At 36.4% G+C, this 14167-nt stretch overlaps 1 long non-coding RNA gene across 1 annotated transcript; it reads left to right on the top strand.

The window, feature by feature from the left end:
* The first annotated feature begins 13233 nt into the window (after window positions 1-13233).
* LOC147299049 (uncharacterized) lies at window positions 13234-14143 on the top strand. The gene is made up of 3 exons (XR_015120065.1): window positions 13234-13306; window positions 13398-13503; window positions 14048-14143. It is a non-coding gene; the product is annotated as an uncharacterized LOC147299049 (long non-coding RNA).
* The last annotated feature ends 24 nt before the right edge of the window (window positions 14144-14167 follow it).

Here is a 14167-nt window from a genome sequence, read left to right as displayed (position 1 = left end):
TAGACTTGTTGTCTGAAACTGGTATGCTTGGGTGTAAGCCAGCTGTCACTCCTATGGAACAAAACCATAAACTTTTCGAGTGTTTGGGGGCTTTGCCTGCAGATAAGGGGCGATATCAGAGACTTGTTGGAAGATTAATATATTTGTCTCACACTAGACTTGACATTGCTTATGCGGTTAGTGTAGTAAGCCAGTTTATGCATGCCCCGTGTAAACCCCATATAGATGCTGTGGAGCGAATTTTGCGGTATTTAAAATCTGCACCTGGTAAAGGATTGTTGTTTGCTAATCATGGTCATGTGAATGTTGAAGGTTTTTCTGATGCAGACTGGGGTGGTTCAGCAGATGATAGAAGGTCTACCTCAGGCTACTTTACCTTTGTAGGAGGAAATTTGGTGACCTGGAGGAGTAAGAAGCAATCGGTTGTATCTAGATCAAGTGCAGAGGCCGAATACAGAGGTATGGCACTTGGAGTAGTCGAACTTTTATGGCTGAGACATTTATTGACTGATTTAGGGTGTCCACCTACCAAACCTATGGACTTGTTTTGTGATAACAAATCTGCTATTGATATAGCACATAATCCTGTTCAGCATGATAGAACAAAGCACATTGAGATTGATCGACACTTCATTAAAGAGAAACTTGAAGCTAAAATTATTAACTTCCCATTTGTGAAGTCCGAAGATCAGCTTGCAGATGTGTTGACCAAGGCCGTAGCAAATAGGGTGTTTTTGGACTCACTAGACAAGTTGGGCATGTGCGACATATATGCACCAACTTGAGGGGAAGTGTTGGTGTGAGTCAACCCATGTGATTATTGTGTAATTATTATAATTAATTAGGTAATTTATTAATTCCTGTATTTTAGTTATAGGCCCATGTATATAAACCACACTTTGTGGTCTTAATCAATAAAGCAAGAATTATATTTGAAAACCCTAAAACATTCTCTGTTCACTTAGTAATCAAGCTGGAGAAGCAGGTGGGGTAGAAAAGGTTAGGGCTTTGGGCTACTTTCATGGGCTACTAAGTACCTGGGCGTAGCCATCTTAATTCCTACATAAGTTGGAGGCTTATGTGATGATAAGGGGCTTCCTTTAAAATGAATAGGAATCTTTGATAAGTTAGGAATATTGGAGAAATGCTAGAATTATGGTTAAACTTCAGGTTATATATATATATATATATATATATATGTTTTTAAAGTCCATTTACACTCCCTAATCTTAAATAAACCCACATTTAAACACAAAAAACCCTTAAATTGACCAAAAAAAAAAAAAAAACAGAGGTGCTAAGTACACATGAGGTGCTGTGTACAATGTTGATAGCTACTGTTCGACAATAATTCTGCAGCGATAATTTATGTTTGACAGGAACTTTGCAATGACGAATATGAAAGGGTTGACGTGACTCTAAAAGGGAGATTTTTTGTGTTTATGTTGATTTTATGAACTTTTGACATGCTTATGTAAGAAAAAAAAAAAAAAACTATAAGTATCATGTTTATGCCTTTTTTATAGTTGTTGTGGCACAGTAAATATAGCCATTATTCAACAATGACCATAATAATATAGTCACTGTTCAACAATGCCCACGTTGTAAACATGGAAAAAAAACGTGGCGTGCGTTGAGCCCATGCCCAACACTTTTTTTCATTAATGTGGTCTAGGTTATCACTGGTTTTTTGAAGGTAGATTGGGTTATCATTATATTTATTTATTTTGGATTTAAGAAAAAACAAAATAAAAAGGTTAAAACTTGAGGAATTATAATCTTAGTTATTTCTAATTTCTAATTAATCTAGCTGTATGGTGTCACTTGGTTAATTCTACTTCCTCATTCATTGGGCTTTAGTGGCCTTCTTACTTGGTCGAATAATCAGAGACGCTCTTTAAATCATCATATGACACCTACAAAATCTTGATCTCATGATTGTGCTAACATTTTAGGTTCCGGATCACATTGTACACCAAGTTTAGAATAACACTAGATGAGTTTGCGTGGACGCATATATATATATATATATATATATATATATATATAGTCTCGTTCAAGTAAGGATGTTTTTACTTAAAAAAAAGTAAAAACATTCTCTTTCGGTACCATCAGGCAGTGTAGTTCTATAATCGAAACCGTTCATAGTTTAGGTCCTTCCTCAAGGGTCACCCCTGTAAAAAATCAGCCAAATCGGTAATTGTTTGGTTATCTAAACTGTGCAAAAAAATACAATCCGTTAGATAAAATTAAAATGATGTTTGGAATAATAAACTGGCTAAACAGTTTTTGATCTGGCTGATTTTTTACAAGGGTGATCTTTGAATGATGTTCTAAAATATAGACGGTTACGATCATCGAATTGTAGGTCCAAAGAGAATGTTCTTACTTTTCTTAAAGTAATGACATCCTTACTTGAAAATTTCCCTATATATATATACATAGGCTTGATCAGGTGCGGATGTTCGCACCATGGGAACGTCTCACACCGAGCGCTCGGCATACATACACTGAGCGCTCGGTGTGAGACGTTCGCTCGTGCGGACGTCTGAACCTAAATAAAATTATATATATATATAATTATAGAAATGCTCTAAAACTAACTGGTTAGCAAGTTAATACGAAACTAACTATCTTTTTGGGTCCACCATATTATCTAATCTCATAATTCGAAACGTTCATTTTTAGGCCCAACTTCAAAGTTCATCTTTGAAAAAAATCTCCTAAAGATGAAGATTTTTAGCTATTTGATTATAACAACCATTTATATGCTGTTATCAAAACATAGTGTTCATCTATTTATTTGAGCACAGTTAGAATTAACTAAGTGACACCATACAGCTAGATTCCGTTAAAAATGAACTGTTGAAAATAGTAATTAACTTCGTATTAACTTACTAACTAATTAACTTTATAGCACTTTTAATATATTAGTCTCGTTCACATGGTCCATGTGGAGCAGGAAATTGTGTGATCAACTACCGTTATATCAAATCTGACGATGTAGGTTATTTCTAGACCATTTAATAGGAGCTCATTATCTTGTAATTATTTTTACTGATATTAATTATCTTTTTAATAACAAAACATTTAATTTACATTGAAACCACAAACACAATACATTACTTACGACTTTTTTCTTTTTATGAGTTTTCAATTTTGTTTGTTTTCTACTGTCCTTTTCACTTTAAATCAAACCTCTATTCTTCACCACAAAAAATCAAATCTCTTTTTTCAGTAAAGATTTCACTGTTTAAATCTTTGAATTTTTTTTGGAAGACTTTTTTGCACTAATACCACCCAGACTATTGAGGGTGTGCATATTTACCACCCAAAAAAAGATTTTTACAATCAACCACTCATATTTTGATTATATTTTTTCTTCCATGGCTGCGGGTAGGTGGGGAGCTGCTATTATTATTATTTTTTTCCAATTTTTCATTTTGATGTTTTTCTTATTTTCTTAGTTATTAGTTATTTTTTTAGTTGATTATATTCTTTTTTTTTTTTTTATATAAGAAAAGAGTTAGTGGAGTCAAGTGAGCAAATTGAGTGGGCATATTTAGAATTATCTTTCTTTTTTAAACATTTAAAGAGGAAATTACCAATTTGGTTTACGAATTTTTAATTTCGCCATTCTGATTCACGAACTTTCTGACGTTTGCCATTTTGGTCCATTTTGTCAAAATTTAATAAATAGACTGTTTAATGTTAGGGCAAAATGGTCTATTCCGTCCCATGTTTTTCAGTTTTTCTTCTTAATTTTGACCCAAACTTTTAACCTATCAAATCTTCACCAAATTCATCAATCTTATACTAGTTTTGAAGCTATGATTATCCTCTACAATCATATAAAAAATATTCAAAACTGATTCGAGATAAATGATCACAAAGTAGGTTACCCAAAACTGCCACAATTTTTAAGAAAATTTATAGATTTTTGAAATTTATTTCAACTTCAATTTCCTAGCTTCTAATTCAAAACCTCAAATCAATTTCTTAGCCTATTAGAAACATGTTTAAAGTCCTCAATCCATTACACAACCTCAAAATGACCTAGAAATCAAAGTCTCAATTAAGAACATAAAATCCCAAAACTAAAAAATTGATAATTAATTAAGTACACCCCAACCCGACTTCTACTTCAATTTTCATTTATTTCCTCGGTTGTTTGGGTCACAAGAAGAAGAGAATTGAATGAGAATTTTGGTTTGAGTGTACTTATCAATTTTTTAGTATTGAGATTTTGATTTCAAGGTCGGTTTGATGTTGTGTGTGGATTGGGAGACTTTAAACATATTTCTAGTAGCTTAAGAAATTGATTTGAGATGTTGAATTTGAAGAAAATTAAAGTTGAAAGAAATTTCAAAAATCTGAAAATTTTCTTAAAAATTAGGGCAGTTTCGGGTAGTCTACTTTGTAATCATTTATCTCGAGTTTTATAGCTCCGTTTTGAACGTTGTTTATATAGTTGTAAAGAAGAGATTTATAGCTTCAAAACTAGTATAAAATTGCTGAATTCAGTAGAGATTTGATAGGTTAAAATTTAAAAGAAAAATTAGAAAATATGGGACGAAATGGACCATTTTGCCCCTCCATTTAACGTCTTTTTATGAAATTTTGATGGAATGGACAAAAATGACAAATGTCAAAAAGTTTGAGGATTAGAATGGCGAAAAAAAAAGTTCGTGGACTAAACTGAGACAAAGTGAACAATAAGTAGACCAAAGTGGTAATTTCCTGAAATTTATAATAGTCCGTAATTTTAAACCCCCTAACCACCCAAAAAATTTGCCTAAACCCCCACCCATCTAGAAACTCTCTCAAAACCCCTTATAATTTATAATCTTAAATTACCCTTTTGACACATGCTGACATCATTGACGCGCTGACGCACTCTGACGTTACTGTAACTAAATTTTGCTGAAACTGAATTTTTCTGAAACTAAATTTTTTTGTTGAAATTCAATATTTCACTAAAACTAAAATCAAATACTGAAACTGAAAATCAAATATTTGTTGAAATTGAAAATAAAATATTTCCTCAAAATGAAATATTCAAATTGTAACTAAATTGAAAAAATAATTTAATTACACCGTCACACTGCTTAAACATTCTATTACACCTAAAACGAAACAATTTCACATAAACACTAAAAAAAAAATAGTTACACAATTACAGATATTACAACTGAGACTAAACGAAAATCTTTAGAACTTCAAATCGTCAAATCTTCAAATCTTCACATTCTAATTGAAACTGAACAATAAAGCAATTTCAATAGAAATGAAATGAAACAAAACACTATAATAATATACAAAACATAGTTATAAGTGAAACTAAATTTTCACGGAGTGAAACTGAATTTGCACGAAGTGAAACTGAATTTTTACAAACTGAAACTGAATTTTCACGAACTGAAACTAAATATGAACAGTAAAACAATAAAAGAAATTGTAACTGAAACTATTTAATTTCAATACAATTCCTATCATTTCACGTTTTTAATGATTATACATGACTTAACAATGAACCTATACGTGCAATTTACTGGTAAGGAAGGGAATAACTCCTGCAATTACATTTACTAAATGAGTCATTGGAGAATGGCAATTAGTACTTACTCAGATTTTTGCAAACAGTTGCAGCGTTAGAAGTATCAGATGATGGCAATTTCAAGCTTTCTTGACTTTGAATATAAATGAAACTGATTAGCAATTAAATGCACCAATTAAACTTCTAAATAAGCAAACTCATCAAATGAAGTCAGTTAAACACAAAAGAAAAGAAAAAAGAAGCCAATCTGATTGAATTGGGGTTTTTCGATTCATTAACAATTGCACCAAACCAAATACATAGAACTGCACAGCACAAAGAAGAGAAGAAGATGGGTAACTGACTCAATGGAAATGGCTGCCGGAAAACAGAGATCGCCAGCGAGAATGTCGCCGGCTTCTCTCCTTCGAAACGACGGGCCTAGGGGTCGTCAATATCTTCTGATGGCACCAATGGACTCGGGACGACGAGAAAAAGCCATCCATGGTGGTCAGGCACCTTATCGTCGCCGGAATCGGTGGATCGTCGACGAGGGAGCTCGAGTCTGCCTAGACCCGATCCGGTGTCGACGTTCGGTTTCGTGGAGAGTGGAGGGCAGAGAGAGGAAGATGGAGGAGAGGTGAGCGTGATGGGACCGGTATCGCCGGCAACCGTCATTGGATGGCGGCGCACGCGCCGGCGACAACCGCGGGGGAGAGAGAGAGAGAGCACGCAAAGGGAGAGAGAAATTTCAGAAATGTGGGCTTGATATTTTTTCAAGGGTTATAATTGGAAAAAAAAAAAAAGGGTCAAACTTAGCTGGGTGTAGTTGACTAGGGGGTTTTGGGAGAGATTAAATTTTTAATAGGAAGTTTTGAATTAATTTAATTAAAGGTGGAGGTTTTGAAATAACTAAACTCTAATTAGGGGGTTTTAAATAGTTTACATAATTTATAATACTCTATTATATGGATTGACGAAAATGACCTTAGAATTAACATAAAATTTGATGGAAATTGACGGTAGGTGCCACATTGTCACCTTTGTGAAAGTATGGGTAGTTGATTGAATTTTTTTTTTTTTGAATGGTAAATGTGCACACCCCGGTACTCTGGTGGTGATATTAGTACGTGAAAAAAGCGTTTTTGATATTAATTCGTCGTTTGCTAATCTCATATGGTTGTTCATATTGAGTCTTTGTTAACGGAAACAAATTTAAAAATTTCAAGTGAATGTACCTCGTGTAGAAAGTCCAGCCAGTGAAATAAGTGGTTGGTTAAAGAAATAAGTTAAGAGGATGTACGTACCTCGTGTAGCAATGTAGCATGTGGTTGTCATATTCTCTCAGAAGCAATAAAAGATTATTTAAACCTTTCTTTCAAATGCATTTATAGCCGTTGATATTAAAAGATCCAATGGTTAAAGAAGTGTGTTATTTACTTATTTTCTGTGCGTCCTTTAAACGGTACCCATATGTACGTCCACACGTACAGTGATACATGATTGAACAAGACTTGAATGCAATGCAATTAGGTACATGAATGAATTTGTTTAATTACTTACGTCCAGCTAGCATTTATTCAGAACACTCTTCTAGGGAACCGTTGTCTTCGTTCTTTATAAAATTTCGTTTCCTTTTGAGAAAAGGGTAAAGCTCTTGAGTGTCTCATTAACTGCTGCTTTGCCACTTTCATATAAAATTAATTCATGATCGATGACTCAACGTAAAATGGATAAACAAATTCAAAATTGACCCATGTACCACTAGTCACGCCATTTTGTTTTTTCTATGATAAATTGTTAATTCTCATGCATGCATTTATACAATAAAAAAGTAATTATAATAAATACCTATACATCAGTGAAATATATACTTGAAGAGTTCATGGGTGAGGAAGTCCATAGATGCTGGTGAGCAAAAATATTTGAACTTGACTGAGAATTTGAGGTTGAGCTCAGGTTGTCAATCCAACTGGAGAGGATACATGGAGAGGATATACTAGATGAGGCATTCACTTTCACCACTACTCATCTCGAGTCGGCAGTACACCATTTAAGCCCCCCACTTTCAAAACAAGTAACCCATGCCTTGAATCAGCCACTCCGTAAGGGCTTAATTACCAAGGCTGGAAGCAAGGAATTACATGTCTATCTACCAAGACAAGCATTCACATAATGAAACTCTTCTCACTTTTGCAAAGTTGGATTTCAACCTACTGCAGCAGGGCCATCAAAAAGAACTGAGAGATATTACAAGGTTAACAATTATTAAACCATGTATCAGTCAATTAACTTGTCAAAGCTGTCAGTTTTTACACTACTACGTACTACTGAAAAAGAAAATGATAATTATAGAAAAGATTAAGCTGTTAAGCTTAACAGGAAGACAAAAGGGTTTGGTGGTTCAGCTGGAAGAAACCCAAGCCTACATCCACATAGAGACACTTAATCTCATTAACATAATAAAGAAAGCAACCTGCTTTCTTGGTACAAATAAGGGGCTAGGAACAGCACCCAACGAACCAATATTAAATGCCTCAAAGGGCTACAAGAGCCTAATAACAGTAAACAGGCCTTTCTGGCTACTCGAGGAAAGAATAGGAACAGCCTCTCATATTAATATGAGTTATTATTCCAACACTCCCCCTCAAGCTTGGGCGAGAACATTTGCAGATCCAAGCTTGGACAAGATATGATGGAACTGATTGGTTGGAACGCCTTTGGTGAGGATATCGGCAAAAGTTGGTGGCCACTTCTCACAAACAGAGGCTTGATAATGTTTGCTTGAACTTTTTCTCGTATAAAATGGCAATCAACCTCAATATGCTTAGTCCGTTCGTGAAAAACAGGATTGGATGCAATGTGAATGGCGGCTTGATTATCACACAGAAGTTTCATAGGAAGAGAGAAACTGACTCCCAAATCTTTGAGGAGATACTGAAGCCAGACTAACTCACTTGTAACAGATGCCATGGCTCTATATTCGGCTTCAGCGCTGGAGCGAGCAACCACAGTTTGTTTTTTGCTTTTCCAGGTAACGAGATTTCCTCCAACAAAAGTACAGAAGCCAGAGGTGGACTTTCGATCAATGGGATCCCCTGCCCAATCTGCATCACAGCATCCCATGATCTGAGAATGTCCATGAGGTGCCATTACAATGCCTTGACCAGGAGAACCTTTCAAGTAGCGAAGGATCCTTTTAACTGCTGTCCAGTGGTGTGACTTGGGTGAGTGCATGAATTGACTGACCTGACTCACAGCAAACGTGATGTCAGGACGAGTGATAGTGAGATAAATCAACCTACCCACTATTCTTTGATATTTGCTGATATCGGTTAGAGGTTCTCCATCCAAGTCGAGTTTACCTTTACTTGTAACAGGATTTGGCATGGGTTTGACATCAAGCATTCCGATTTCTTTGAGAAGATCCAAGACATATTTTCTTTGGTTTAAAAACAAGCCTTTGTTGGAGGAAACAACTTCAATGCCGAGAAAGTACTTGAGAGTACCCAAGTCTTTGATGGAAAATTGTTGAGAGAGAGATGACTTTATTTGGGCAATAGCAGTTCCACTGCTTCCAGTGATGATGAGATCGTCAACATAAATGAGAACAACAACAATTCCTGAAGAGCTTTGCTTAATGAACAGGGACGAATCAGCACAACTGCGTTTGAATCCTGTGCCTTCGAGAACAGAACTTAGCTTAGCATACCAAGCGCGGGGGGACTGCTTCAGACCATATAGAGCTTTGTGGAGCTTGCACACCATACCTGTCGGATCTGTGTGGATGTGCCCGGGGGGAATGGTCATAAAAACTTCTTCCTCTAGTTCACCATGTAAGAACACGTTTTTGACGTCCATTTGATGTAGAGGCCAATTTTGATTGACAGCCACAGCTAAGAGCACACGAACAGAGTTCATTTTGGCAACAGGGGCGGAGGTTTCCTTATAATCCACCCCATAGGTTTGGGTAAAACCTTTAGCTACCAGCCGTGCCTTATGTCGCTCTATGGTTCCATCACAATTGAACTTCGTTTTGTAGACCCAACGACATCCAACTGGTCTCTTATCCTTTGGAAGTGGGACAATGGTCCAAGTTTTATTGTCATCAAGTGCTTGGAGCTCTTCTTGCATTGCTTTACGCCAAATGGGTTGTTTATTAGCTTCATGGAAACTGGTTGGCTCTGTGATCTTTGAGATACAACTAACAAATGCTACATGTGAGGGTGAGAAATTATTATAAGAGAGATAATTGTCAATAGGATACCTGGAGACTTGATAGGTGACAAAGTCTTTGAGCCTTGTTGATTCTTGACGAGTTCTATTGGACCTTCTAGGAGCTGCAGAGGGAGGTGTAGATACAGGTTGATGATGGGAAGCAATTGAATGGTTGTCTATGGCTTCCAATTCACTAGTAGCGGGTTGTGTAGGCAGAGAGCATTCATCCACAATGGGTAGTGGAATTTGATCAAAGAATAAATTCTCCCCCTGAAGATGTGTCTCTTGTTGAGTTCCAAAGAAAGGTTTGGTTTCGTCGAAAGAGACATCCCGAGAGATAAGGATCTTCTGAGTTAAGGGATCATAGCACTTATACCCCTTTTTTGTGGAAGAGTACCCAAGGAACGCACATGAGGTAGCTCGAGGTTCCAACTTGTCTCTGTGAACAGCTTGAATATGCACAAAGCATTGGCAACCCAAACACTCGTAAATGAGACAAGTTCAATCGTCTGCTTTTAATAACTTCAAGTGGAGATCTGAAGTTGAGGACACGACTATGTAATCTGTTGATTAAGTAGGTGGCAGCAAGGACACCTTGTGACCAAAACTTCTTGGGAACGTGCATTTGGAACAAGAGAGACCTTGTTTTTTCAAGTAGATCACGGTTTTTTCTCTCTGCCACTCCATTCTGCTGAGGGGTGCCTACACAACTTGTTTCATGTAAAATGCCATGTTCAGATAAATACTCAATGAAATTGTTGGACAAAAATTCGGTGCCATTATCTGACCTTAGAACTTTGACATGGGAATTGAATTGGGTGACAATCATGCTACAAAAATCTTTGAAACAAGACAAAGTTTCATTTTTTGATTTTAAGAGGTAAAGCCAGGTAGTACGAGAAAAATCATCCACAAATATAACAAAATATTTGAAACCATCATGAGAATCAATAGGGGCTGGTCCCCATAAATCAGAATGTATTAAATCAAATGGTTTCTTAGCTCTAGAAATAGACGACACAAACGATAATCTAGTTTGTTTAGAATAATGACAAATGTCACACTTAAAAAAGCTAGAATTAAAATAAGGAAACAAAGATTTAAGCACACGGGTAAATGGATGGCCCAAACGTTGATGCCACAAGTTATCAGTTGATGAGGCAGAAGCTTGAAGTACCCTGGACTGATTGATTGGTTGTCTTACCAAGTACAGCCCATTGGAATAAACGCCCTCACCAATCTTCTTCTTGGTCATTCGATCCTGAAAAACCACAGAATGTGAAGAAAAGATAGCATCACAGTTTAAAGCATTGGTTAGTTTGCCCACTGATAACAACTGAAAAGGGAATGAAGGTACGTAGAGTGCATCAGATAAAACGTTTAAACCAAGTGGATTAAATTTTCCATAGCCAAGAACAGGTACAGAACAACCATTGGCAACAGATACGGACTGATTCTTATCAGCATTTTGAAGATTTTGGAGACCCTGCTTGTTGTTAGTCATGTGGTCTGTTGCTCCCGAGTCTACAATCCAGATATCAGAAAGAACATTATGGGACAAAGACGAAAAAGCATGAAAAGTACCTGGAGCAAGAGAAGTCGAGCGACAATCAGAGTTGGATTTCTCATTTCTACCCATCTGTTGGAGCAGTTGAGTGAGTTGATTGATTAAAGCAGAAGATGAGGAATTTCGGGTGGTAGTCTCATCTGAAGCAAGATTAGCTGTAAACTTTGGTGGACCTTTGCTATCTGTAGTCGACTTTAAAAAATTTCTATTGTCCTTGTTGAATTGGCGTTTCAAGTGTGGATAAAGAATCCAGCATCTGTCCTTAGTGTGCTGTGCTTGTCCACAATGTTCACACGAGACAGGACTTCGTTTTCCCTTGAAGTCCTTGAAATTCTTATTTTCTGATCGTTGCTTCTCAGTCACGAAGGCTTTTGATTCTGATAACTCAGACATAGATTTTACTAGGGGATTCATGGTCTTTTTCCTCACTTCTTCTCGTTGAATAGTAGTACAAATATTGGAGAAAGTGGGAAGTTCAATACTCATGAGAATATGCTTACGTAGATCTTCATACTCGGAATCCAAGCTGGCCAAAACGTGAAAGATCTTATCTTCTTCTGCACGTTTTAGAAGGGTTGTGTTATCTGTGGTGTGAGGTCGGTATAGTGCTAGCTCGTTCCACATGCCTTTTAGCTTTCCCAGATGTTCAACGAAGGTTTTCCCATCTTGAGTAAGGCTTACAATTTCTTTCTGAAGTTGGAAGATGCGAGCTGCGTTGTTTTGATGGCCATACATTTCTTTGACAGATTCCCAGAGAAGTTGAGCAGATTCAGAGTAGCTGAATATTTCGGCAATCTGTGATTCCATGGAATTAAGCATCCAAGACATGACCAGTTGGTCTTTACAAAGCCACTCTTCAAATCTTGGATCTTCAGCTTCTGGAGCAGTGATTTTTCCATTGATATAGCCAAGTTTTGATCTTCCTCCTAAAGCCAAAGTAATAGCTCTAGACCAAGGAATTGGGACTCCTCCCCCCTTCTCCTTCCGCTCTGCCTCCAAATATTTTTTGCTGAGTTTCGGTTCCCGCTCTCTCCCTCTCTTTCTCTAAAGCGGAACCCAAAGTAAGTTGTTCTTCTTCTCTCTGTCTCTCACTCTCTCTCTGAGCTTCCTCTCGCCAGCACGATTTTTAGGGTTTTTGAAATTTCTGCATTTACTTAATTTGTTTTTTTTTTTTAAACATATTGAATATATATATATATACATATTTGTATATATTTGGGTTTGTGTTGCTTTTGTTGTACGTTTTACGAATATGGTTGTTTGTGAGGGTATGATTGGTAGCTGAATAGAATGGAGGAAAGAAGAAGAAAGTTAGTGCTCAAGTGTTTTTTGTTATTTCAATATGATGACTATTCTACACGAGGCTTGTTTGACTTCGTTAAAATGATAGACGAATCAAGGAAAGGCATACAAGGAATGGGGGGGGGTACTTGGTTGATCAATGTGGGGTGAAGTAAATAATGAGTTTGTGGGGTAGATTAAGATACTAGAGGAAAAGGGTGGGTCTGATTGACTTCAAATTCGTGTTTGGAAGTACTTTGGTCTTTGGTATGATGTGGTTGGGTTTCTTTTTCAGTTTTATTTTTGGGTTCATAGAATAGTTTTAGAGTCTAAGTGGATGTATAAGATACTGATACTTTCAGAAGGGATTAGAATAGTTTTAAAACATCTTCCCAAGAAAATGTTATGTTTGCAATCTCATATGTGTTTTCCATCTTTGGACTGTTTACAGATATCAGCATGGCGAAGTAGAGGATGTCTTCCTGTTGTGATTGAAGGTACAGCTTCGATTATTGAAATTCAGCAAAAAGATCCTCACTTTATGTACTGTACCTTTATTCTCAAATTTACAAGCTTACATTAGGCCCATTTGGATCAATATCTGATATCTTTTATTTTTCTTTGCTTAGGTGGGGGGAGGAGGGATCCTTAATGCTAAATATTATTCGCTTGGTGGCTCTGTTTGTAATTCAATCTCATTTATGGTTGTAATTCTAACCTCCAAATTTTCTAGCCGAAGATATGTATTTGTCATATTATGAATACAATTGCTTGTATGTGTTTTGTGAATTATAGAAAGGACCAGTCAAGTGATGCTTTAGATAATTGCAACAGATCAATCTGGTGATGCTTCACTTTCAGAGGAAATGCTAGCCATGTTATATTGTATGGCAATCACGAGGTGAGGTTCCCTTTATATAATTTTTTTGGCTCTTAAATGTCTCCATTCTTTTCTTTTTCCTTTTATCATCTTGTAATGTATGGATGTATTTGCTTAGTAGTACTACCATAGTGACCACATTACAATCATTTGTACAAATAGGTCCCTTAATCAACTATATAATGCACCTTCTCTTTCTCTCTCTCTCTCTCTCTCTCTCTCTCTTTGGTCTTATTGGTTTAGTGGTTGAGTTTGCTGAGATGGGGTTTTATCTAGGCTAGCTTTTGAATATGATATTGCAGTAAACTATATATTGCTATAACAAGTTTGTACTTGGTTTGATTGGAGATGTTTCTTTCCTTCATTAAGTAGGTAAATATAGCTGATTTTCCTTCATAAGGTATTTAATTCGGATGCTTGCAGTAATATATTGTTAGTTAAGAACTTCATTTTTTCATCATTGTATGGATGCTTCTTTCTTTTTTCCTGTTCTCCTTTCTTAATCTAGAATAAGTTTGATTAGTGAGGAATTTCTCAAAGTTTTTCCTCTTATTTTTTGAAATAGGGTTTTGAAATGTGGAGAGGGAATGGAGAGCTCTGAAGCGTTCTCCCAAATCCCGTCGACAACAACAACAACCACATGGATCACCATCACCACCACCACCACCACCACCACCACCACAAT

This window comes from Dryas octopetala, chromosome 1, assembly GCF_963921425.1.
Source record: "Dryas octopetala chromosome 1, drDryOcto1.1, whole genome shotgun sequence".
NCBI classification, from domain to species: Eukaryota; Viridiplantae; Streptophyta; class Magnoliopsida; order Rosales; family Rosaceae; genus Dryas; species Dryas octopetala.
Note: the sequence above shows the minus strand (reverse complement) of the source record. Positions and strands in the feature narration are given on the sequence as shown.